At 43.9% G+C, this 25000-nt stretch overlaps 1 protein-coding gene across 10 annotated transcripts in view; it reads left to right on the forward strand.

The window, feature by feature from the left end:
• The window catches only part of LOC118312259 (teneurin-3-like), a 193464-nt gene that overhangs the window by 48579 nt on the left and 119885 nt on the right, over window positions 1-25000 (forward strand). Inside the window, exon 1 of one of the 10 annotated variants that reach the window (XM_047333796.1) lies at window positions 21396-21730. The exons of the other annotated variants lie outside the window; for them this stretch is intronic. The gene's annotated coding sequence lies outside the window, so the exon portion shown is untranslated. Of the gene's footprint in view, window positions 1-21395; window positions 21731-25000 lie in introns of those variants that run through there. 10 annotated transcript variants of the gene reach the window in all.

The following is a 25000-nucleotide window of genomic DNA, read 5'->3' on the forward strand; positions in this document are numbered from 1 at the left end:
TTTAAAAAATACTGAAATTCAACTCTTAATCAAATTTAAGGAACAAAAATGGAACATGATAAAACATGGAATCGTAGGTTTTGAGCTTTTTATTTTTTAATCAGTTTGAGGGTTTTCGCAGTTTCATCAGAAACAAGATGCATCTTGTTCCTTTACTTAACCAATCTAATATTTTCTGAGGTAGAGTCAGAAATAGCTCTTTCCAAAACAGGAAAAAATGTCATCTGATGCAATGTGCATGTAGTGTTATGATTCTGCTGGATGTGATGTGTGTGTGTGTGTGTGTGTGTGTGTGTGTGTGTGTGTGTGTGTGTGTGTATGTGAAAATATTCTTTCCAATGTTCAATGAGACAATGTGTATGTTCATGAAAAGTTATATTCATTTTTATTCTGATTTGTATTTAATGCCCTTCAATGGAGGCTGGTGTGTGGAGATCATTGCTCTATTTCTTGGGGGGTTACATCTATCAGCCACGACATGGAAACCAGCTGATTTTTCATGTTGTTTAGACGCTATATCCTGCTTCACATGTAATATATTTTATTACTCAGTGACTTAATGAGACAACTACAGTTTCTCTAGTTTGGTAAAGGAAGAAAAATATAAACGTTAACATTTTATATTGCCAAATTATGACTTTTGGAGTTTGAAGCTCTTTCTAAAGAAGCATCTGTTTGAGTCCAGACTTCCAAACAGTGGATCTCTCCCCGTGGTGATGTCTGTTGTCGGACACGTCCACTGTCCGCCTGGCTTCGGGTCGGGGGCAGTGGACGGGGCAGAGTGGCAGAGGGACAGCAGATGTGTGGAGCCTATTGATCATCCGGGAGTTAGTTTTTGGTCTAACAGAAATTGTATTGTATACACACACACACACACACACACACACACACACACACACACATCTGGACAAACACAGTGGAGTTTCGTAAGGAGATGAGATGCTGTATTTAACGTCCTGGGGACGTTAGCGCTTTATAGGAGACACGCCGCATGGAAAAGTGAGTAATCGTCAAGTTTCCGTGAGTGAGCGAGTGAGTGAGTGAGTGAGTGAGTGAGTGAGTGAGTGAGTGAGTGAGTGAGTGAGTGAGTGTGTGTGTGTGTGTGTGTGTGTGTGTGTGTGTGTGTGTGTGTGTGTGTGTGTTAGTGTGGATGAGGGGTTTTGTAGTGTCACCGATGCTTTAAAGGAAAACATAAAAAAGGAATGGTATGATAGCTAAAGAGACATAATTGAAAACAATAATGAATTCATATTAAAATAATGTTTCTTACATACTGTGTGACAAGAGGCAGCCAGGTTTAGAGTTGGACTCTATGGCGGACCACCCAGGCTGAACACGGTCAACGTTTTCAAGTGGCGTTCAATACGCAGCTCAACCATGTACCAGGCAATTTCGCAAGGGGAGCTGATAACAGAAGTCATCTATCAAACCGGGGGAAAGGTAGAGTCCGATCCTGAGGAGCTGGCAGGTGATCAGGGTACAACAAAGGCCTTTCTAAGAAACAGACACCAGACCCGACCAAGTCGGCGGATGCGTTGATATGAGAGTATTTGATACACTAAGCAGCAGCTTCCTCACATCACCTCTTTCCCGTTGTGCCGCTCTTTACTTCCTGAATGGCAACTGTGGATACACGCACACGTCAGCTAAACTGCAACAGCTAAAGTCTTGTAGGAAATGTAATCGCAGGCTGAGTGTCATAGGTCTGAAGGTGCTCAGCTGTCACTCTGCAGACCATCCACAGCTCTGTGGTTGAGGTCAGTGGAAGAATTTTATGGTTCAAAGTTGATAAACAGATTGTCACTCCAAACTTGCTCTGCAATAAACCAGACCATGATCCACACCGAAACCATAAAAGAGTTTAACAGATAGATGAGGCGGAATGGAATATCAGAGAGGACGAAAACATTAATACATTCACTGGAGATTTAGTTGATCTCAAGAGAAGCAGGGGAAGTAGAGAATAAAGGCAGAGCAGAGAGAGAGAGAGAAACCTCTGCATTGTGTGTTCTCCTGAAAGGAAACATGAGACCAGAGATGTCTGCCAGGCTCCCTCACACACACACACACACACACACACACACACACACACACAGATGCTGGTGTCTGGATCCACGGGCGTCCAGTTGGTCACTTGATATTGGTGATCTCAGCCACGCCAAATCAAAACATACATTATCTCAAGGCCTCTTTACATAGGGAGGTCAGGACCTCACAATATTACAGAGAAACACAACAGTTCCCACAATGAGCGGCACTTGGCGACCTTGAAGAGAAAAACCTTAAATGGAGAGAGGGAGACCTCCCTGGAGGCTCTGCCCACCATTCCACTTTTACAGACTCTGAACCACAAGTAGTCCTGAGTTTACAGAGACAAGTGATATATTGGGATGATATGGAACTATGAGCTCTGTACGATATGATGGAGCCTGATTATTAAGGGCTTTGAAAGTTAGGAGCAGGATTTTGAATTCTATTCAGAATTTTACAGGAAGCAGGGATGCTAACTGGAGAAATATGATCTCTTTTTTTAGGTCCTGTCAGAACTCGTGCTGCAGCATTTTGGATTAACTGGAGGCTTTTCACAGACTTACTCTGGAACATCCTCACAGTAATGAATTGCAGTAGTCCAGTCTACAAGTGACAAATGACTGGACTAGTTCTTCAGCATCCTTTTGAGATAGGATGTTTCTAATGTTCTTGATATTGCGCAGGTGAAAGAAGGCTGTCTTTCCTAGAGACTTGTTTTATGTGTGAGTCAAAGGACATGTCCTGGTCAAAGGTAACTCCAATGTTCTATTCAATTTAATGTAATTATATGCTCAGATAATGTTTCTCTGAGGTGTTTAGGGCCGATTACAATGACCTGAGTTTTTTCTGAATTTAGAAGTAAAACATTATAAGTCATCCAGGCCTTTATGTCTTTAAGACAGTCCTGATGTTTGTCTACCTGATTCGTTTCTTCTGGCTTTATAGATAGTACAGCTGCGTATCATCAGCGTAATAACGGAAATTGATGTGGTGCTCAAAATACTTATAAGGTATCGGTCCCAGCAAAGAACCATGTGGAACTCCATTACTAACTTTGTATGTATGGAAGATTTGTTGTCGCCCTTAACAAACTGAAATCTCTTTGATAAGTAAATGTGTCTTTCTGTAGTTTTCAAGTACATGCAGGACCGGTAGGCAGATGATAAGTGAGCTTTAAATATATTCACTGTCCTCCCCTCTCTTCTCTCTGCAAGTGTGTATGTAGTGTGTTCATGGTGTGTAAAGAGAGAGTTGTATAAGTGATACAGTGGGACAGTGAGAAAGACATGATGTAATGGAAAGGGATAGAATACCCCCCATAGAATGATGGAGAGGAGAGAAGTGTGCATCTTGTCTCTGCTAACCAGATTACTTCACGATATGTCAACAAAACACTTTATCCCTTTAGAATCACTAAGCTGCTTAACACTATAACCTTAGCTGTGTTACACAGAATCACACACACACACATGCATGCATAGCTATCCTCTTAGAACCGCGCAGACATTGTGATGGGACATCTTGAATCTAAACCCAATTCACACTTTACCACTAACTTGTTGTGACCTATTACAAATATTATAGAAATGATCATATTTTCGCTAATGTTTTTTAGAGCACAGCATGAAAGGCAAAAACAGTAAAACCGACGGCATGTTGTAGAGTATCAGGCCTCTGTTATGTGAAGAAACTGTCGAGCTGCTGTGGATCCTCCACTAACCAGTACATCGATGGTTCCGTCCCCGGCTACTTCAGTCTGCGCGCCAAGAAAACGTAACCCTACAATGTCTCCGACGGCTGTGCCAGCAGTGAATGAATGGTGTGTGGTGTGAAAAGCATTGTGTGAAGAAGTGTTGCGAGAATGTGTGTGTGAGTGGGTGTGTGAGACTTTATGAATACAATCCGATTACCATTTCCCTGTCCATGTGTGGTGTATGATGAAGTGACGTGAGAATGCAAATGAAGACGACAAAGATAAGTTGAATCAGTACATGATTTGAGTCAAGGTTTTGCATGTGTTGTTAATGTGGTTAACATGTGGCATAAGTTTATTTAATACATTTAATTTAAAGTAAATGCTTCGGCCTGATAAGACATGTGGATTAAAACATGTTCCAAACACAAACAAAACATGAAATATCATTGTGCCATGTCTCGATAAATCTTACAGTGAGGGTGTATATAAATAAATAAAGAATAACTTAGCTGCTTACTTTTCCCCCGCTGGCCTGCCTATTCTTTATCCTTGCGGAAAGCCCTGAAATTGTCATTCATAAGGCGATGAATGATGGCATCCACTGCCACCTGTCAGCTGCAGACCTTCCTGTGCGGCAGCCAGAGGGTGGGATGTGTCAAGAAGTTCTCTGGTGACGTGGCCACAAACAGGAAGGTCGACAGATGGAGACAGACAGTGATGGATGGATCTGTTCACACCACGATATCTACCATTCTTTTAGGGAAATTCACTTTGGTTCAACTCAGTAAAGTGGATACTTTTTTTATTTTTACTAATTTGATTCATACAGAACATTAACAAACAAGAGCAGTATCCAGTAATGTACCACTGTACAGTCAGTTTGTCTTAGCCTTGGACCGCGACGAATTCTGGGAGCTACGTCTGGATCTACTCCGTTGGAAGGTGATTTCCCAGAAATGTTGCCGGTCCAATCACAACCGATTATTTGATAGTGGGCGGGGTTTATACCACGACGCGGAGAGAAGCGACTTTTATGAACAACCAAGGCTGCTGCTGATGAACGAGCATTTGACCAAAATGCCCCAAAACAATTGGCAGCACTGGTTCACAGACATTGTGGAATCATCTTCCCATCATCTCCTCACTGTTCCGGTCTGTTGACATGGTCGCGTCGTTCAACAGACGTCACATGAGTGGTTGCTGTCACTTGCTTGAAGGTCTGTCTAAGATCCTAATGCGTCTGATTGCATTTTGGTCTGCGTCCGTCGGTAACGCCTCTTGGAAATCGAAAAATTAACTGAGAGGTCCCAGACTAATACGCATTGATTAGTCTGGCTACGTCAGGCTAGGTTTGACCCGATTCACAGCCGAATCACACACTTGCACTCAAACATCGTAAATAAAGAGCCTTGTGAAAACTCAAGAAATTGCATGTTGGATTGTTTCTGGAAAGCGCGACTGTAGCTCAGGAGGAAGAGTTTGTCCTCCACTAAGCTGAATGTCAGCGGTTCAATCCCGGCTTCCCCTGGTCCGCATGCCGATGTGTCCTTGGGCATGACACCTAACCCTAAATTGCCTCTGACTGTCTTCTGGCAGTGTATGAATGTGTGTGCATGTGACAGAAAGTGTTGTAATAGCAGCGCTACTATTCATTTAAATCAATCAATCAAAGTATATTTTTTGTAGTAGTTAAATAGTATAGTTAGGCCTAAGTGTCACAGGTTTGAAGGAGCAGGACCCAAATGCAGGTAAGGGAGCAATTTGTTTTTAATAACTAAGTAACAAAAAACAGACTTACAGGCTCAAAGGATAACTAAACCAAATTGAACTCGCCAAAACTCTAATCCAAAACTCAAACTCAGGCAACAGGACATAGGCCAAAACTCAGGGACATGGATGAGCACTGACACAGTGCTGAGCTGAACCATGACTAAACAACCAATCAGAACCAAGGGAAGCCCAAAGACCGACGCTGGAAGACGTTACGTGACCAAATAAGACACAGGTGAACAGGAGGTGTATGCAAGATAAAACAGGAAATACCAAACTCAAGAAGATTGAAACAGAAGGGATCACAGGAAAGTAACTTCACATAAACAGAGACGCACACGAGGAAGGGCCGTCAGAGAAATCCCCTATTCAAATTTGTTAACAGAAAGACACAGCATCAGTAGAGTACAATAAAGCTGTGCGCACTCGGTTGCAGCGACTCCTCCGGATCTGTGTGTGTGTGTGTGTGTGTGTGAGAACCCGTGTCCACGTCTACATCTGTGTTCCCCCCCCACCATGCGATGATAATATATACATGCACACATATACAAATGCACCAGCACTTTAAGTACTGTACACTTAGCATGTATAAATGCATCAGCACTTTTTACTTGGCACTGCTCTACTATGATTTTAATTTGTTCTTATGTGTCTGTTTTTCGTTGTTTTGTTTTTTAATCTGTTTTTAAAGGTGACATACACTACGGCCTACGGAAAACGGTATTCCACTCCCATGTATGCTTGAGTGTGTGGTGTGGACGTGACAAATAAATCTGGATCTGATTCTGAAAAGTACCTTGGGGCCTCTGTGTGGTGTTTTTAAACTTGAGTCCACTTGTTCCCAGTCAATGTGTTGTTCTTGGAATCAACGTATTCCTTCAAATTAAAGGTCTATAATCTGTCTTTTTAGGGAAAAGAAAAACAATTTCTTAACACGTATACAAATACATAACACTTTCAAGCAGTACCGTATCTGTCTATGCACATCAGATAATTAGTAACGTTAACTGTAAAATAAGAAACCAAAGTACATCAGTATGTGTTCCCCTTAACTCTCACATTGACATAGTTTTCAACTAGTCTGTATACTACAGTGGCATATAGAATATATAATATATTATTATATATAGTATATATTTATAATATTATAAAATTCCTGAAATTCAGTTATGACTTTTGGTTTTGGTGTACCGCCCTGAGAATTTCTGTGGTCGCCCCCCCAATTTTTTCATTCATTCTTGTTACATATATATATATATATATATAAGCAGGAAGTAAATGTTGCCTTGGATACAGTGAGTTAGTTCATTTTATATATGTTTACATTTTTGGAAAAGTAGGTTCTCAGGCAGGTTCTGAAGCATTTCTTTTCCAGGATTATTATTATTATTATGTATTATCATTAGAATCCACTTCAATTAAACAAATACCAGGTTTGATATAAGACACTTAATTATGTATTCAAGTATATTTTTAGTATCCTTTTAAATATTGCATCAGTATTGTTGGTAGATTACCCCAGTTGTGAGAAAATGGAAAGTACTTGGAACTACAAATAATATGTACGGTTTAGAATAATAAGTAGTCCTTAAAATATTTATATTGTTGGGTTATTAAACTATATATCAGGTAGCCTAACACAGTGTCGTTATGCTCACAACTTATTAACTCGTGCTGTTGCAAAGTAACTTCATGTATTAGTTGTCCAGTACAGTGCGCACAGACACACGCACTGGAGAAGATTTATCACTTCAATAACCAAGGTACATATGGAAGTACAGGGTGCGATATGCCGGGGGGGATGCGTGGGGTTTTCCCCCTTCTGGTCTACATATCCCCCCCTCTGCTGAATTATGTTTATCTCCAGGGGGGGGACAGAATATATCCCCCCCTCTCAGTGATCAATGCTACTTCACCAATGGACCATACAAAATAGCTAAATAGAATTTGTTACACTAAGTAAAGTGCTGTAACGTGAACAGTCTATAGTGCCTAGTGTCTATAGAACGATAAAATCAGACAGATGATGATTTACCTGATGATCCTGGTTCCATGAGCCTTGATCACTGCCCGGCTCGTCAGAATGTCACCAAGCACGAAGATTTGGAAAGGGGATTTAATTCTTGCATGTGTTGTTTTGTTGTGCCCGTGTAACGGTGACCAGACCGTCGAGTGCGTGCATTGTGTGTGTGTGTGTGTGTGTGTGTGTGTGTGTAGACCTCACTAGCGGACATGTTAAGAGACGTGCTAGTGGTGAAAGTATAACTCGCGACTTTGAGCTCCCTTGGTAGAGCGCCCACCCGTCTCCCATGCGGAGGTCGGGGGTTGGAACCCCGTGACACATAATAGAGTCTCCCCCCTCCTCTGCTTTTTACACAAACTGCACTCTGTGTAAGTAGCGATTATACATTCACCAGGATGAATTTAGAGACATTTTGACAGAGTTACAGGATGTTACAGGATGCACGCCCCTCACACACACACACACACACTCACACACACACACACACACACACACACACACACACTCACACACACACACTCACACACACACACACACACACACACACACACACACACACACACACTCACACTCACACTCACACACACACACACACACACACACAGCCCTGGTGCCGGTCATATTCAATAGCAATCTAGTGCTGACCAGAGAGATCAATGAATAACAGACCAACTGACTAAAGGGTTTAACTTGGCGCCAATAATGAAGATGCTTCTTTCCATCAAGTGGACATCAACATTGAATCAGTAACTATATAGCACTGCTCCCTCAGTTCTCTCTATTCATCCTCCCTCTTTTCTGTTCCCTTCCCTCCCTTGTTGTGGTCAAAATGCAGTTAATAGTTAATATACAGTGACGGTATAAGAAGTCGCTGTATATTAACTATGACTGATACAGTTTCAACTCTGTCATTAATTTAGAATTCATATTAATGTGTCCAGGGTAAGAAAGTAAAAACAGCAGATGGATTTACGCAGCAGGACCCAAAAAACAGGTTAAGGAAAAGGGGTTGTTTAATAAAAAGTTTAAAAGAAAAGACTTTAATGGAGAACAAACAAAATCCAAACTGAGGTAAACCAAAACTCAGGCAGAAGAACCAGTGGTAAAAAACTATAACTCGATTGGTGAGAGTGGCTCTGAAAAGACTTCACAAATAATCAAATCAACATATTTCATCTGATATGCTGGAATAGATATATATAAATACATATAAAGTATAAATTAGTAAATGGTGAATGAAGTGCTGACAGGTCATTTGACTGTAGGAGGAGACGGTGTTGTGATAGAAAAGTGATATTTTGTAATTATCCATCATGTTAAACAGCTGGATATCAGCTGACTGTTTTAATAATGTACTACACTTTTAGCAAGAACAGCAACGAATCAATCTATTCAAACTAATCTTCACCTTGACCTTTATTGATGATGACATTTAGTACAATACCAATACCTCATGAATCTATCAGATGCCTCTATAACATGGACACAAGCAACAGGTCTTCCCTTCCCCTCGCCTCACCTCAGCTCCTCTCCTCCTCCTCTCTTGACTTGTATTTCTCAGAACCCATTTGAGCTGAACCCATTACCATAAGTGCAGAGATTGAAGGAGCGAGTGAGGTGCAGACGGAGGGAGAGAGAGAGAGAGAGGGAGTGGTCAGGCTTAGAAATTCGACAACAATGTCTCTGGCTCTCGCTGAGTCGTGGGACCGGCTGATGTTGACAACCAAAGCTTTTCACTGCAGAAACCTCCTCTCAGTGTTTTGTCCACGCTTTAGTATTTTCGTCTCTTGTATGCAGATTTATATATTTATCTCAGACGCGAAACTCCAAATATTTTGCAAGAGTTGTGCACTGGCTTTGTTGGCAGGGTTGGTTGCTGGCAGATGCATCATATTATATACAGACGTTAATAAGTACAGCATTGTGTGTCCAGGGACTGAAAACCAAACTGTAGATACGGTCTCAGTTGAGTTGTTCCTCGTCATCATATTCCGGTGTATGCCTCGGCATTGGAGCGCTCGTCTCGTCGCGCCCTCTTGTGATTGGCTGGTGAACGTGTTCGTCCGCATCGAATGGGTGTATATATATACTTTGAATATTTGAAAAATAAATACCATAGGGCTATGTTTGACTGTGAGAGACACCGAGCACCAGACCTGTGAAAGGTGTGCTATTGCTGCTTTTATTGACATTTTTCATTTTTTTTCAAATTTAATAGAATTTGAAGACTGCAAATTGTTAGGGTTTTAGGACTCTGACAGGCTGATACTTGTAAAAGGATCCTTTAACAAAAAGAGTCCGAGCAGGAGCAGTGGTAGCAGGGAGCTGCATCCACCGAGGATGAATCCCAGGAACTTGGAGCGCAGCGAGGCCTGTGCACCCAAATGACCAACAGGTTATGCCTCCCATACACTAGACGCCTTTGAGAAGACACTGAAAAGACTTTTAAAAGACTTCAGTCTGACGCCCCCTCTCATCGTAAGACAATTTGTCATCAGTCACAAGCGAGTTTTTAGTCGCGGTCTAGCCACCGGCAGCTTTTAGACACTAGGTGTTCTAATGTGTGTGTGTGTGTGTGTGTGTGTGTGTGTGTGCGCGCAATGGTCTGTACAGTAAATATAAGCCAACAAGAAAAAGAGAAGACGCCGCAGAATGTGGAGACGACGGGAAAACATGCCGCAGCATCACATGGAGACTCCGGTGAAGCCTCGAACGCCGTGGTTTGGAAACCCCCTGGTTGCTCTGTCCCTGAGCGGCCCCCGTTCACGCAACCAGGTGGTTTTCGAAAAACCGCGGCGTTCGAGTCTCCATGCGACGTTGCAGCATGTACTCCCCGACCCCTACCCGCTCGTCTGCTTCCTGTTTGCTTCTGGAAAGAGCTCACCTACTGGTTGTAGACAATGTCCGCGTCACCATCTGCGTGAGCGAAGACTGAAAACTTAGGATGATATCAAACACGGTCGATTTTATCGGAACGTCGAGACGAGAAAAAGACGTAGAACAGATCAGATCACCACCTCCCACCAAACGATCGAGATGACGGGAGCGCGACTCAACTCCGACAAAACTCTCAGGATTTCATACAGACAATGGAAATTTGTCTAAGATAGTGAAATGGCTTGAAAGTCGTTAGCTGCAGCGTCTCCGACGCTGAAAAACGTGGCCTGGTCTGATGAATGTGCATTTCTCCTGAGGCTGCAGATGGTGTTGAGTCAGAATCTGGAATCTTCCACATGAAGCCCACCTGCCTTGGTGACGTGATGGTGTCGATCATGGTTCAAATGGGACAGTCATGTTCCCCCGTTCGCCATCTCCTCGCGTTTCCTTCCTGCAGGAAAGTGCTCAGAGAAAAAGGTCGTCTCAAACTGGTTTCATGAGCATGAGGGTGAGTCCAGTGACCTCCAGTGACCTCCAGTGACCTCCAGTGACCTCCAGTGACCTCCACAGTCAGTAGACGTGAATCCAGTAGAAAAGCTTTGGTCTGATGTAGAACAGGAGACTGGCAGCACATCAGTTGTGGTATTTCTAGTTGTACGGTGAAACTCAGAGTTCCTGACTTTCCAAGTATGAATGAGAGCTGGAAAATATGTTGATACCTTTGTTTGTCAATTAATAGATGATTATTTTGTAACTTATTCTGCCTTTTCTCTCTATTTATTAAATGATATCCTTTGGATATTTTATTTCTGGTTGGACATGAGCAAAAAACAGGTGCAGCCCTAGATGACCATTATTATTTTGTCATGAATTACTCAGTATTAAAACATTTACTTCTATTATTGGCAGATACATTATTAACAAAGTATTTCCAGACAACTCATAACGTTCACTCGGTGATTACAGATTTCTGTGGATAGAAATATGCCATTTCGTAAAAACTGTCCTTATAGACAAATGTTTTTTTTACATGGGTCTTGTGTTTTTGTCGTGACATTTCAGTCAGGTAAATGAATCAGAGATCGTAGACGTCTTTGAGTTTGTTGAAAGGGAAAAGGTGCTCTTCTGTTGCCCTGTGAATATGCAGTGGTGATAACTGATGAGTGAAGAGATTTTGTGTGTGTGTGTGTGTGTGTGTGTGTGTGTGTGTGTGTGTTGGTTGGGAGCGATTGGGAATATTCAAGGTGAGAACTGAGATCAGCTTTCAAGCAGATCAGGTTCTGATCAGGTTTCATATCTGTCACATTGCAATGGGAGAATTGTGTCTTTTCACACACACACACACACACACACACTTGCTCTATGAAACTGTTCTTCAGTTTTTTATAGACAATACAGTAAACTACCTGTTTTGTTACATTGTTATTCTATCTCCCTCTCTCTGTCACACACACTCTCACACACACACACACACACACACACACACACACGCACACACCAGTTAGTATGTCGAGCTGTGTAATAGCTGGATCAATAGCCGTGCTGGTCTTACAGGATCATTTGCACTCGCCAGCGAATGCTCTGACAGCCGCTACATCATTAGCACATTATACCTCTCACCTCTCAGTCTGGGCCTGTCCTGTTCAAACACGTAGGATATCATCTGGGATTGTTCCTCAACCTCAGCAGTATGTGAATTATTGTAACCATGACAACGAAGGTCACCTTAGAGTATTTATTCCAATCCAAACGTAACCATTTCACGACTGTGTATTATTCCACTGCTGAAGGTTGATGAAGCTGATCTTCATGATATTTTTCCTCCTCAACTTCTTCCTGCTTACGACAATATTTTCACAAATTCCCTTTGCCGCTCTTCATTTACATTGACTGTGCTTTATGCATGGCTGCATCATTATGTGTACATCATTAAAGACAAACAGGGACTGTAACGTATTCTCGACCGTATGTTTGCTCATTTGGCCTGATAGTAGGTGCATTCCTCGTCGCCGTGTGAGATTCAGTCCCTCACCGTCCTCGTGGAGGAAGTGTCATTTGGAGCAATGTGATCCGTCAGCAAATTTGCTGACAGAGATAATTAAATACTGTGCCGAGGGAATTGGAAGGTAAAGTGTTTACTGTACGGGAAAGACAGGTGTGCACGCTTCTTAGAGATTAGATTACCCGCTTACCAGCCTCAAACTACAGTGCCGAGCGTGGCCAGTCCACATTACTGTCTTCACTGACGCGCAGCCCAACGCTAAGATGTCCTCAAACTGATCCGCTGAACGCCGTGTGTGAGGGCCAGGGCGCATTTGGAACAGGTGCTTGGATTCGACGCAACAGTTCCATAAAACATTCACGGTTTTGGCAGGGAGACGGAGAAATAAGTCTGAGTGTCTGAACGTCTCACCCCGTCTCCCTCTGTTTTCTCACACACACACACATGCTCGTCTGGCCGAAAGAGTCTGGAAAGCTAGTGATAGTGTGGCTGACCTTAGCATATGGATGGTTTTACTGAGAAACTTCACACACACACACACACACACACACACACAGCCTCTTTTTTTTTCCTCCTTATTTTCATCTCTCTTCGTTGCATATGAACTCACGCTCTCCCACATCGCCTCGTCTGTCCTTGGCAGCTATTCCTCGTGTCATATGGCTCCGACTAAATGTGATTATGACACTAACAAAGGCTGTTTAGCTGATTATGTGTGTGTGCGTGTATGAAAGTGTGAGTGTGTGCAGGCCTGTTGTGTGGGCGGGCCGGTCTGTCTTCCTCTCAGACCAGCCATCTCGAAACAACACTCAGATTATTCCACTTCTTTCACTAACTCCCTCACTGTATAGCTTCATGGTAGTGTACAGAACAGCATCGTGGAAACAAGTCAATCATTTTCAGCGGGGACTATCCGTGGAAATATGTCCCAGATCATTCAAATACTTGAAACTAATTCTGTCTGGATAGATAGATGTCCATGTCCACCCTGTACCAGTCTCCGTCCCTCAACTGTGTCTGAGGTGTGTAACATCTCGTCGTGATAACGAGATAATGACTTATATTATAACTAATATTTAGTCTATCAGAGAACAGGAGAGCCGTGCCAGTCAGCCACCACAGCCGATCTCTGTCCCCTTTCCCCTGGATTTCCATTCAAACTTGTTAAACTTCTCTCAAGTCTGGTGTTCTGCATATTTGGGTTCGCGTTTCACTCGGTGTGCCATTCGCATTGCCCAACGGCAGTGACAGGAAATTTGCGCCGAGTCGCGTCTTTGCATTGACTTCAGCATGTAATCTACTCCAGCAAACTATTCGCGATGCGTTTGGTGTGAGCGCACCATTAGGCTGGATCCAGAAAGGCAGACTGCCACTGTGACCGGCTGAATGGTCCGGCAGCGTCTGACTGGTCTGTACTGCTGAAGCGGAGCCCGGCCGAGCTGTGAGCGTCCCCTCGGGTTAGACATGCTGCCCTGGGCAGCTTTGCATCGCGCATCTCAAATATTCCAGCAAGCATTGTCTGCATACTTTTCTCAAGTGAAACCACTTTCACACTGTCACAATAATCAGATTTTTACTAAGTGGTCATTGTGGCCATGATATCAATAATTCTTTTATTTTTAAATATTACGGTTATCGTCAATATCAATACATCAAGTGGCGACCCATTGTGATGCCACCCATTGGTTTGTAAACTGCCGTTCCGAAGCCTCGAGTTCAGCATTTTGACTTGTTTTTTTTGCAACCAGACGTGGGATTGGGTGGTTGGGGGGTCGGACACTTCATCAACTACACCTGCAACCATGCCCCGATTGGATGGTACCAGCTGTCAATCGGGCTGTATCCACCCTCCAATGTTTTACTCTAAAGTAGACCACAGTTTACAAAATGAACATCATGCTGTGTTGGAGAAGACTTGACACTAGTGATTGAACCATAAACTCCTTAGGAAAATGTTAACCTGCGTTATAAATCAAGTTCTATAGAAATGGACTTCTTTTTGCAACCTGTGGAGTCGCCCTCTGCTGGTGATTCCAGAGAATACAGGCTTCAGGCGCTAAAGCGTTGCCATTTTTCAAACCTGGTGACTACGTACATTTTTACATACAGTCTTTGGTAGAAGCTGACATGGCAGAGTACTGCATAATATAATGATAATAATAATACATTTTATTTGTCAAGCACTTTACATTTGAGAGATCTCAAAGTGCTACAAGGTTTTAACAGATAAAAAGCTCACATCATAAAAATGTGATCATAAAAAAGCAGCAGACAGCGAGGTTCATTAAAAGTCACAGGTTCTGCTAAAGACAAAACGTTTTAAGTCCTTTTTTAAAAACTCTCAGTCGTCTGTGGCGCTGGAAGGAGGTGGGGGAGTGCTGTGAGTCCAACACATTGGGGGCGCACGCATGTGCCCCCGCTCAGCTTCCAGCTCCATCAGCATGATGAGTGGATGGAGGCTTTTAACTAATCATATCATGTAGAAGAACAGGAACGAGAGCAGGAACACATCTGGAGCTGGTGTAAAGGGAAGGTTAAATGTACCTTTTCAATGAGTGATTCACTTTTTATTACTTCAATGTTTTCTTTCTCTCTCTCCATCGACTCCCCCACCCCCCGCCCGCTCAGGTCTTATCTCCCTCATATTGCACACTCAAGGTATTTGTAATCCGCTTACACTTGTTCAGCCTTCTTCTACATTGTAAGTTAATATTGTCCGTCGCTTTCTCACCCGCGCACGCGCACGCACACGCACACACACACACACACACACACACACACACACACACACACACACACACACACACACACAGATCAAAAACATACAGTAGCTATTCTGGTAAATGGTGATGAAGTGATGGACATCAAGGAAATAAGGTAATTAAAGGAAGTTAAGATATATGATATATATATATATATATGAGGGTAAATTAGAGAGGCCGTGCACAGGACATATAAGAAAGGATTAGATGGGAGAGCACATATATCAGTGTGACAAGGAATAAAAGAAAGAGTGGGGAGTGGCTGAACCGGGTTGAAGAGTAACCGCCCGTACGGGACGCTCTACGACGTAAGCGAACGCACCCGCAAGGACACAGCGATCATTTCATATCTGTGTGAGGGCAACAATGTATTTGCGCACAAGCGTACAGTTTGAGCGAAGCAGAATATATGTGAATGCAAGAAGAAACTACATGGCACAAGAAGGAGCTACTTGAGGGCGAGGGCAGAGTTTGAAGGAAATAAGGACAAATCTGTCAAATCAGAAAATCAGTAAAATAATGTTCTCAAACCGAAAGACCACGCTCTTGAATAAAGATAGTAAAATAACTCCATTTGGAAAATATTGATTGTGCTTATTTTAAATTGTCCCATGTTGGAGTGACTTTATCCAGATAAAGTCAATCAGTCTGTTTCGGTTGATTTGGTTGTTTCCAACAAGCTGTCAGATTTGCAAGGATAGATGTTTTGAAGCGATTGTGTTTTGGGAGATCTGATATTTGAAAACTTCTTGCGTTCATATTTGTTCAATATCCAGCCATGGATGTTGTGATTGTGGGTTGTCTGGCAGCCAGTGTGTTGGAGGCACTGGGGAGTTGGACCTGTGTGGCCTTTGGGTTTCTGCTGTCTCCACAGTGTCTCTGGGTTCTTGTCTTTCCCCCCGGTAAGTTTGTACGTGGTGTATCCAGAGTGTTAAGTTTCTGTCACAGAGTCAGGTGAGTTGTTCCAGCTGATAAGCTTCCGTGACGTTTTTGGTCATGAGGTGAAAGAAGCGGCTCTCACACAACTTGTTAATGTTGATAACAAGATCTCTGATGATGCCTGGTGCTGCGTTTTCATTGACGCAGTCACGTCTTCCACTCTTCTCTGTATGGAGTATTACATTCACCTGTGATCTAATGATACAGACTACTGAGAACATCTATCACATTTTGGATACATTTTTCTTTGGTGTTTATATCTATATATTCCTTTTTTAGCAAAGGAACAAAATCATTAATCCCGAGTATAATAACAACAACAAATATCAAATATATCTGTGGAAGTAAATTCAAAACGGACGTGTCTGTGTGGTACCAGTGACGGTCAAATAATTGTCTGTCACAACACACACACACACACACACACACACACACACACACACACAGACAAGGAGTGCATGTGTAACAGTACATCTTTGAGTGGCCATGAAATTGGCATATTTTCATAATGCACCTTTGAAAAGATAGTAATCTGTGTGGGTGTGTGCACTCTGTTGTGAATGTGTGTTTAGACCACAGGTGGGTAAAACAGCAGGTGGCCATCATTTATCCAAATGGTTTAATCCGCCCCCATATGATCTTGGTAATCACTGTTATTTACAGTGGGCTGCACAGAGGTTGGCAGGGTAACGTGCGCGCACGCACACACACACACACACACGCACACACACACACACACACACACACACACACATACGCACACACACAAACATTCTCCTGTGCTCCCTCATACACACACCTACAGGCTGCACTGGTCAAGATGATTACTGTGATTTTGTACGATGGCCAGGAGGCTGAAACACACACACACACACATACACACACACACACACACACACACACACACACACACAAACACACACACACACACAAGAGCCCCCCCTTTATGAATAAAGAACCAGATTTGTGTTTATTGCAAGTACGTACAAGGAGAAGAGCCGTAACGAAAAACCATACAATAAAAATTACACACATAAATATAAGAGGAAAAATCTAGAAGTATGTGAAACACGGAAACAACTGAGAGTTGCAGCAGGGCAGTGTGGTTCCTTTTCTGCACACCTCTTTCATCCTGCGCTCGCTCTATAGATGTGTCCATTATGGATCCCACACAATCACCCCCGCTCACACGGCCTATAAACACACACACACCCTCTGAAGGCATGTAGAGTTGGCATTGTGTGGGTCAGTGGGGCGCACCAGCAAATACATTGGTGTGAGAAAAGCCTCGCCGCTGGAAGGACAGAGATGGAGAAGAGAAAAGGAATAAGGAAACGACCCAGTGAGTCCGCACCAACACTCTCTTCCTGCGGGGGACTGGGATCTAAAATCGCTACGCCGTAGCCCATGTTTTTTCTCACCGACGCTGACTTGGAAGCAGTGGGAAAACGTTCAGACACGTGTGATTGTGCGGTGTAAGCCCCGCTCATTCAAACGCTCATGGACACTTTGCTCAGCGGGGCGCACAGCGCGTTTGAGCAAGAGAGCTCCTGGTGTCGGGTTCGCTTTGCTTTCTGGGACGCGGTTGAGCGGCGGCCAGTGACCGAGTCAAGGTCTCACGTGGATGAAAAGGGAGGAACGAGGCGCCGTCTTCCTGTGATCCCTCCCCGGGTTCACTTGGGTTTGTGTCCGTGTGAAAAGAAAGTGAACCAAGGGAAAGAACGAACAAACTCATTAACTGATTCGGACCAGACCAGATGAAGTGCGGCACCTTACGGAGAGATGGAACACTTTGTTTACCCAAAAGGTCGGCGGTTCGATCCCAGCTTCCCTTGGTCCGCGCGCCCATGTGTCCACTTAACCCTAGAAACTGCCTCGACTGCTCTTCAGACAATGTATGAACGTGTGTGAATGGGTGAATGTGACTTGTCCTGTAAACTGCTTCAATAAGCGAATAATAATAATAATACATAATTACGGCTGGGAACTGAATTTGAAGTGCAGGTAATCTGCATGTGCACTATGAATGTTGTATTGACGTGACCTTGGTTTGTTAAATGGTAAATGGTGAGAAACCCACGTAACACATCTTGAGATAAGACTGTTATCTGTTAAAAAAAACATTCTGCATATCTAGTATTTCTCAATCCACATATTTTTTAATATTCGATGACCGTGGCTGTTGTCGTGCAAATTGCTGACGTGACAATAATTAGTATGAGCACTACACGTGTCTAAGACCTGTCTTTACAGTATTAGTGGTACAGTAGGGTTTACATTTACATCACATTATTGCTTCCACAAATTACTGTTAACGTTGAAGCTATATTATGAATCGATTGATTTCAACGTTTTTTTTTTCTTATTTCAAAATCACTGTAGCAGCGTGGATGACACTACAGGGGTAATTGTGTTGTTTTTGCCGATTTAAAATTGAATGCAACATTGAGTTCAGACTGAATTTGAACTCATTTATCAAACAGGAAGGTTTCAGTTTCACACTGGCTTCACCACCAGGAGAGAAAACTCTGATAAAATGACCACTGTAAAACATTTGCACACCAGCAGTCACAATCTCCCCGACCCGTTGTGTTTCCAGTGAAGTATCAGCGACATATCTGCCTCTCGCGCCGTCAACCGGCTCCCTGGCTGCAGCCCTGCTCCGTGTGAGATCACTCACTAATATGACGCTCAGTTTTTGGCAAACACACTCTCATTGGCTTCCACTGAGCTGTATCAGGCCAGCCCGGTCAGCAGACCCTGAGCAGGACCCCCGGCCAGCGAGGTGACAGCAGACATGGGAGAATTACAATACATACATAGGTACATAGTGTATATAATAGGGAGATGTGCAATACCAGAAGCAGCGTTGAGGATTAGGGAGGATTCTACTCTTTGTACCCACGTGTCCTTGCCAATGGCCCCTGTGCCAAAATCAATACTCCATTAACCTCTGTGGAAGATGATGCTTATATCATTAGCTTGTGCGTGTGTGTGTGATGTTATAATGATGTCTAGATTAATAAAATATTTAGGGCGTTGTGCAGTTGTGACTAAATTTGTTTTTTGGGCACGAGCTGATTTTACATCCCAGAAGCAAATGAGTCCATAAAAGTGGACTGGATGAATGAAAAGCTTTTCTGCACCTTTCCTTCTCCTTCCTGTGTTCCCCGGCGTCAGGGTCTGGTCTCCATCTGTCGATTTTGAATTTGAATATTTAGCATGAATTCTAAAAAGTGAACTTTGCAAAAAGCCGAAAAGTCTGTCAGCCAGCTGGGGTTCTGATGTGACTCCTGTGTGTGGGCTGGTTTGGACCAATGACAGAAGCGTAGCCGTCACTCTCCCTTCTACAGTGAGAGGTGGACACGGTGTTGGAATCATTTACATGATGGCCAACGTGTCGGGGGAGTCACTAAGAAGCTACGCGAAGCTCGGTGGATTTTCCCAAATGTAAACGGTTAACGGCTGACACTATGTTTATTTGTTCATTTGTGTGAATATATTAAAAAATTGATTCTAGAGTAGAACATCCCTCCAGTCAAAGTGCCCAGTCTTAGTCGCATTCAAGCTATATGCTTAAGGAAATGCCCAAACAGAGGTATCGGACACTTTTTAATTTTTGTTTGAAATCCACTTTATTATTTAATTTCTATATTTCCTTACACAACTGGTGATGAAATTTTAGACTGACTTGGAGAGTATAATTCTCAACCCTGGATGAAGTACACGTCAGAGTCTCGTCTGACCTGGTGTGCATCAAAACAGATGCGATTTATCAAAAATGTTAATTAACAACACGTCCTCATCACGTTAATAGAAAAAATGTATTGCAGCTATGTTTGATATTGTTGTATTATATGAGTCAAATGTGTAGCAACAATGACTTGAAGCTGAAGTAATCCAAACTTCTTTCCAGAGGAGTTCCCAGCGCGCGGTCGGTATGAGAAGCACATGCGTTTTCAATTTCATGGTGATGCATGAATCACGCGTTTGGTCCAGAACAGGGCTCAGACGCTCACCCAGGTGTACGGCTGCTGGACCAACACACACCGAACACACAGCGCTGCCTTGTGGGGGCCGAGACCGGGGTGGGGGGGGGGGGGGGGGGGGGGGGTCGTAAACATTCAGTGCAAATGGAGAAGTAAAGCTGCAGTGGACATGTCAGCAGTTATTATCACACTCTTCATAATGCATAATGCATTGTGTTTTATGGTCTCATTTTATGTCTTTTTTTACTCGCTACGTGGGTGACAGAAAAAAATATATAGAGGGGGAAAAAGGTATGAGAATAAAAAAAACTAAATGGTTCAACACCAGATTGTTAATTCGCTTCTTTTTTACTGTATCATTTTTTAGTATGCTGTAAAAAAAATTGTCAGCAACATATCACAAATATGATCAAATATCATTGAGGTTAATCTGATAAAAAAAATCATATTCACTGTGTTTTTTTCATGCACAGTAAAAAATACACTGAGCTGCAGGAACACTCACTCCAAATCAAAACACAGCTTCTCTTTTTTGTTTGCGCTTATAGTTTCTCGAACACACACACACACACACACACACACACACACACACACACACATGCAGACATTCATCAGAACCTTTCATTGCTCTGCTGCCGAATCCCCCTAAATTAAGGCTAGTCACTCTCCCTCTTTCTTTCTCAGTACCTTTGGTTTACACAATAGTCTTACCCCCCGACGACACACACAGACACACACACACACACACACACACACACACACACAGGCAACACAGCACGTTTTCACTTGTGAGAGTGAGACAGAAAGGAATGAGAGCGCATGTGTGGAGCTGAGAGGTGTCGTAGCTGTGCTATGAATACATATGTGGTCGAGAAATCTGGGAGATCAGAGCAAAAGAATGCAGAGGGAGAGAGAGAGGGAGGGGGAGAGAGAGAGGGAGGGGGAGAGAGAGAGAGAGAGAGAGGGAGAGAGGGGGAGATAGAGGGAGTGCCCCCGCCCCTGCCTCTCCTCCTCTCCTCCTCTCTCTTCTGACACAGCCCCTCCTTCCAAGTCTTTCCCCCTCTCACGATTCTCTCCATCTCCTGCTACCTCACCCCCCCACCCCCACCCCTTCTCTGTGTGTCAGCCAATCCCAGGCCTCCCTCCGCTCCTGTGGCCTCGTGACTCCGCCCCCCTCCTCGGTCAAGCAGCGAGAGAGCTCCGAACTCACCGGGGGGAGAGAGAGAGAGAGAGAGAGAGAGAGAGAGGGAGGGAGGGAGGGAGGGATGGAGAGGGAGGGAGGCTCGCTCACTCTCACTGGGTCGGGCAGCGGGAGGACGCGTCCGGGGCGGAGGAAGAAAAAAGGACGAACATTATTTCACTTTGTTCAGCTGACGGAGCAGAGAGAGAGAGGGGAGAAAAGAAAGAAAGACAGACAGAAAGAAAGAAAGGAGCCCGGATAGGAACAGGAGCGTTGTGTCTGTGGCCGGAGGAGGAGAAGTGAGAGGAGACGTGAAGCTTTGTGAGGAGGAGACGAGGAGACGAGCAGACACCGGGAGACCCGGAGGTGTAATGCTGCCCCCCCCTCAGAAGAGACCCGCGGGGGGCCGGGGGGCTCTCCGGGATCTTTAACCCCTTCACTGGAATACTCTCACACACAAGGTACTTCTCCTCCTCCCTCTCTTACAGCTGCGCACCGCGCGCGCGCGCGCGCGTCCGCGGGCTGTGCTTTTTTGGAATTCGCCGAGTGTGTGTGTGTGTGTGTGTGTGCGCGCGTGTGAACTACAGACTAAAGAGTTATAGTGAGTGAGCCGACAGTCACACACGCACGTGTAGACACGTTCCAGTGGTTTGGCTCCGACGTCTGGTTCTGGTTCGGAGGGCCGTGGCGCGGGGGCCACGTTCCGAGCGGCGCCGGGCAGCATCGGTCCGATCCGGGGGCCAATCAGCGAGCAGGACCGCGGGGGGAACTGGCCGGTGTGTGCTGTGATTCCGTGTTGTGGACTGTGTTTCGTTCCCAGTTGTTGTTGTTGTCGTCGTCGTCGTCACCGGTCCCGTCGAGCGGAACCGGAGCTTCGTCCCGACTGACCGCGCGTCGTTGCGCACGAGGACAGACATCAGTATGGATCCATTTTCTTTCAACAACAAAAAAAAACAAAGAATGGAAAAAGGGCCCCACGGCAGCAGACTGAGTGATGATGGACAGAGTGAATGTAATCCGAGCAGACTGTGAACTAGTGTGACTCGATCTGCTCTATAGAAAACACACGGAGCGCGTAAAGGGAGGAGAGTGTGTATTCATGGCACAGTTGCTGTGCGAGCTGCGGACATGCTGCTGCTGTATCATTCTTATTTTTTCTCTCAGGTGAAGAGCGTTTTCGATCTCATCTCTGTTAAAAGCACATATTGTTTCTTTTATTCTAAACGACCAACGTCACGTCTTATTTACAGCAATCTCTTATTATTATTATTATCTAGAGCTATTTGGATAAACCATTAATCGGTTCAAGTAGTTTTTATGAAAGAAAAAGTCAAAATTCTCAGATCTCAGCTTCTTCGATGTGAGTATGTTCTGGTTTCTTTGCTCCTCTGTGACAGTGAACTAAATATCTTTGGTGTGTGGACGAAACAAAACATCATCTTGGAGTTTTGGGAAACACGATGGACATTGATCACCATTTTATGAGATTTTCTGGACCAAACCACTGGTCGATTGATCGGGAAAATAATCGATCATGAAAATAATCGTTAGTCGCGGCCCTGAAATGATCCTCAAAGCCTAAAAGTGAACACAAATGGTGATGAATGTAAACGCCTTCACCTTCCTGTCAGAAGTGAGTCGACTGTGTTTAACCAAGTCAAAGGTGGTTAAACACAGGAAAAAACATCAGCTTCCAGCAAAACACACGTCTGCTCTCAGCGTGGTGTGTGTGTGTGTGTGTGTGTGTGGTGAGGGTTACAGTGGCTGGACTCAGTGTTGTAGCTCAGACAGAGAGAGAGAGAGAAGACAGGCTTCTACTTTTTGCCTAATCATTTCCAGACGCACAGATTTGCATTCCATAGCTTTCTCCTCTGTGTGTGTGTGTGTGTGTGTGTGTGTGTGTGTGTGTGTGTGTGTGTCTCTCTCTTCTCCCCGTGTTCTCTGAAGTTTTTTTACCATCTCAATTAGAAACATAAATTCTGAGATGCTCCCATGTACCGTACGGTGTGGCGGAGCAGAGAGGAAGTGTGTGATGGATCGAGGGGATTAAAGTGTCAGTGTGGAGGAAGGGCTGCGGACGGGCCGGCGGCGAAGAAAGAGAGAACATGTGGAACCGATGATGGTTCCGGGCCTGTTCAGGAACGGTGAGATCCGCGGCAGGAATCTACCGGCTACACGTCAAATGATCCACACGCAGCTCAGCTGATTGTCCGCTGACATTTCACTGATTCTGTTTTTCCCACAATAGTTTCTGACACAGTTTTGGTTCTTACTTGCTCGTGGACATTTGTAAGAATAGGCAGAGCGTGGTTCTTGTCGTCAGTTTGGAGTTCAGCAGTATGATGTTTTTCATTTGGCACATTCAATATAGGTAAAAACCTCAACATCATGTCAACGATCTATAATATCTATAGCATCAGCCATTGGAGAAGCTGTATGGTTTTATTCCACAAATATCTCTGACTGTATTTGTTCACACATGTTTGAGGTAGTTCACAGTGAAAGAACAAAAAACTCTATTCACATAACCATATTTACATATATATAATACATATGAATGATAAGTGAAGCATATTATACATGTTTTTGTGTGCATTTGTTGGGTTTTACATGAAGAGTAACATTTTCCCAGTATTAGGGTTGTTGACACTCACAGATGGTGATGAGATGACGAGTGTCATGGTGAGTGTGGGTGTGGCTCAGAAACTGTCACGAGGTCTCTGAAGAGAGTCCCTGGTCACCATTCTGTCCGCACCTTCTCTGTTCCGCTTCCCCGGAGTGTTTTTTCGGTGGATCCAGAGCAGCGCGAGTTACGGACCAACCACGGTGAGACGGGGAGTCTGTCGGCACCGACAGCTGCCGCACGGCGGGCGCGAGAATCGGAACAACCCGGGCCAGGACACGTACACGTACACGTAGAGTCCACCCCTGCGTGTCGTGGTAGTTCATAACTACTTTAGTCAAAGCGGGGACAGAAATAGGAATACAATATGGAGCATTATGACAGCCAAGTAACATGTTTCTAATTGTACAGTAAAAACAAACAAACAGAGAAGCTCCAGTAAATGTCTGTGGAACTGAACTAATGAGTTGTTGTTGCTGTTGCTGTTTAAATCTTTACTTCTGTGACGATCTGAAATGAGCTGCCTGCTTGTTTTCAGTCGTAGTCATAAGGAAACAACTGCCTAACGTTAATTATGAGTGCCCCAGAAATAGAAAAACTGTTTCCCTTTAATGGCAATCAGTGTCCACATTTTTGAATAAATTAGACTTAAACTAGACCTTCATCAGTTCAACGACTCAATGCGGAAATTCAGAAACAATAATGTTCGATCGTTTCAAAGCCACCATAAATTATCGCCAATCATTTCCAACATGCAGCCATTTATTGAGATTTTTCTACTTGTTATGCACTAAATAATAAATACATACACTATATATAATATTATATTATAATAAATGTATTTGCGGATTACACAGACGGTATTTGACTGACTACTGGGGCAAACAATGTGACCAGCCAACCATTTTATCACCTGCACGATCCCACCATTGCTGCAATTGGCGGAGGCACGCGCTTGCACACACACACACACACACACACACACACACACACACACACACTCCCGGGGCATGCGTGTAGCTGCACGGAAATGTCGACATTCACAAGAGCGACCATGCGCGTCCTTCCAGGAGACACAGTGCCGTGTTTCTGGTCGAGCTTTGATAGC

The sequence above is a fragment of the Scophthalmus maximus genome, chromosome 8 (genome assembly GCF_022379125.1).
Source record: "Scophthalmus maximus strain ysfricsl-2021 chromosome 8, ASM2237912v1, whole genome shotgun sequence".
NCBI classification, from domain to species: domain Eukaryota; kingdom Metazoa; phylum Chordata; class Actinopteri; order Pleuronectiformes; family Scophthalmidae; genus Scophthalmus; species Scophthalmus maximus.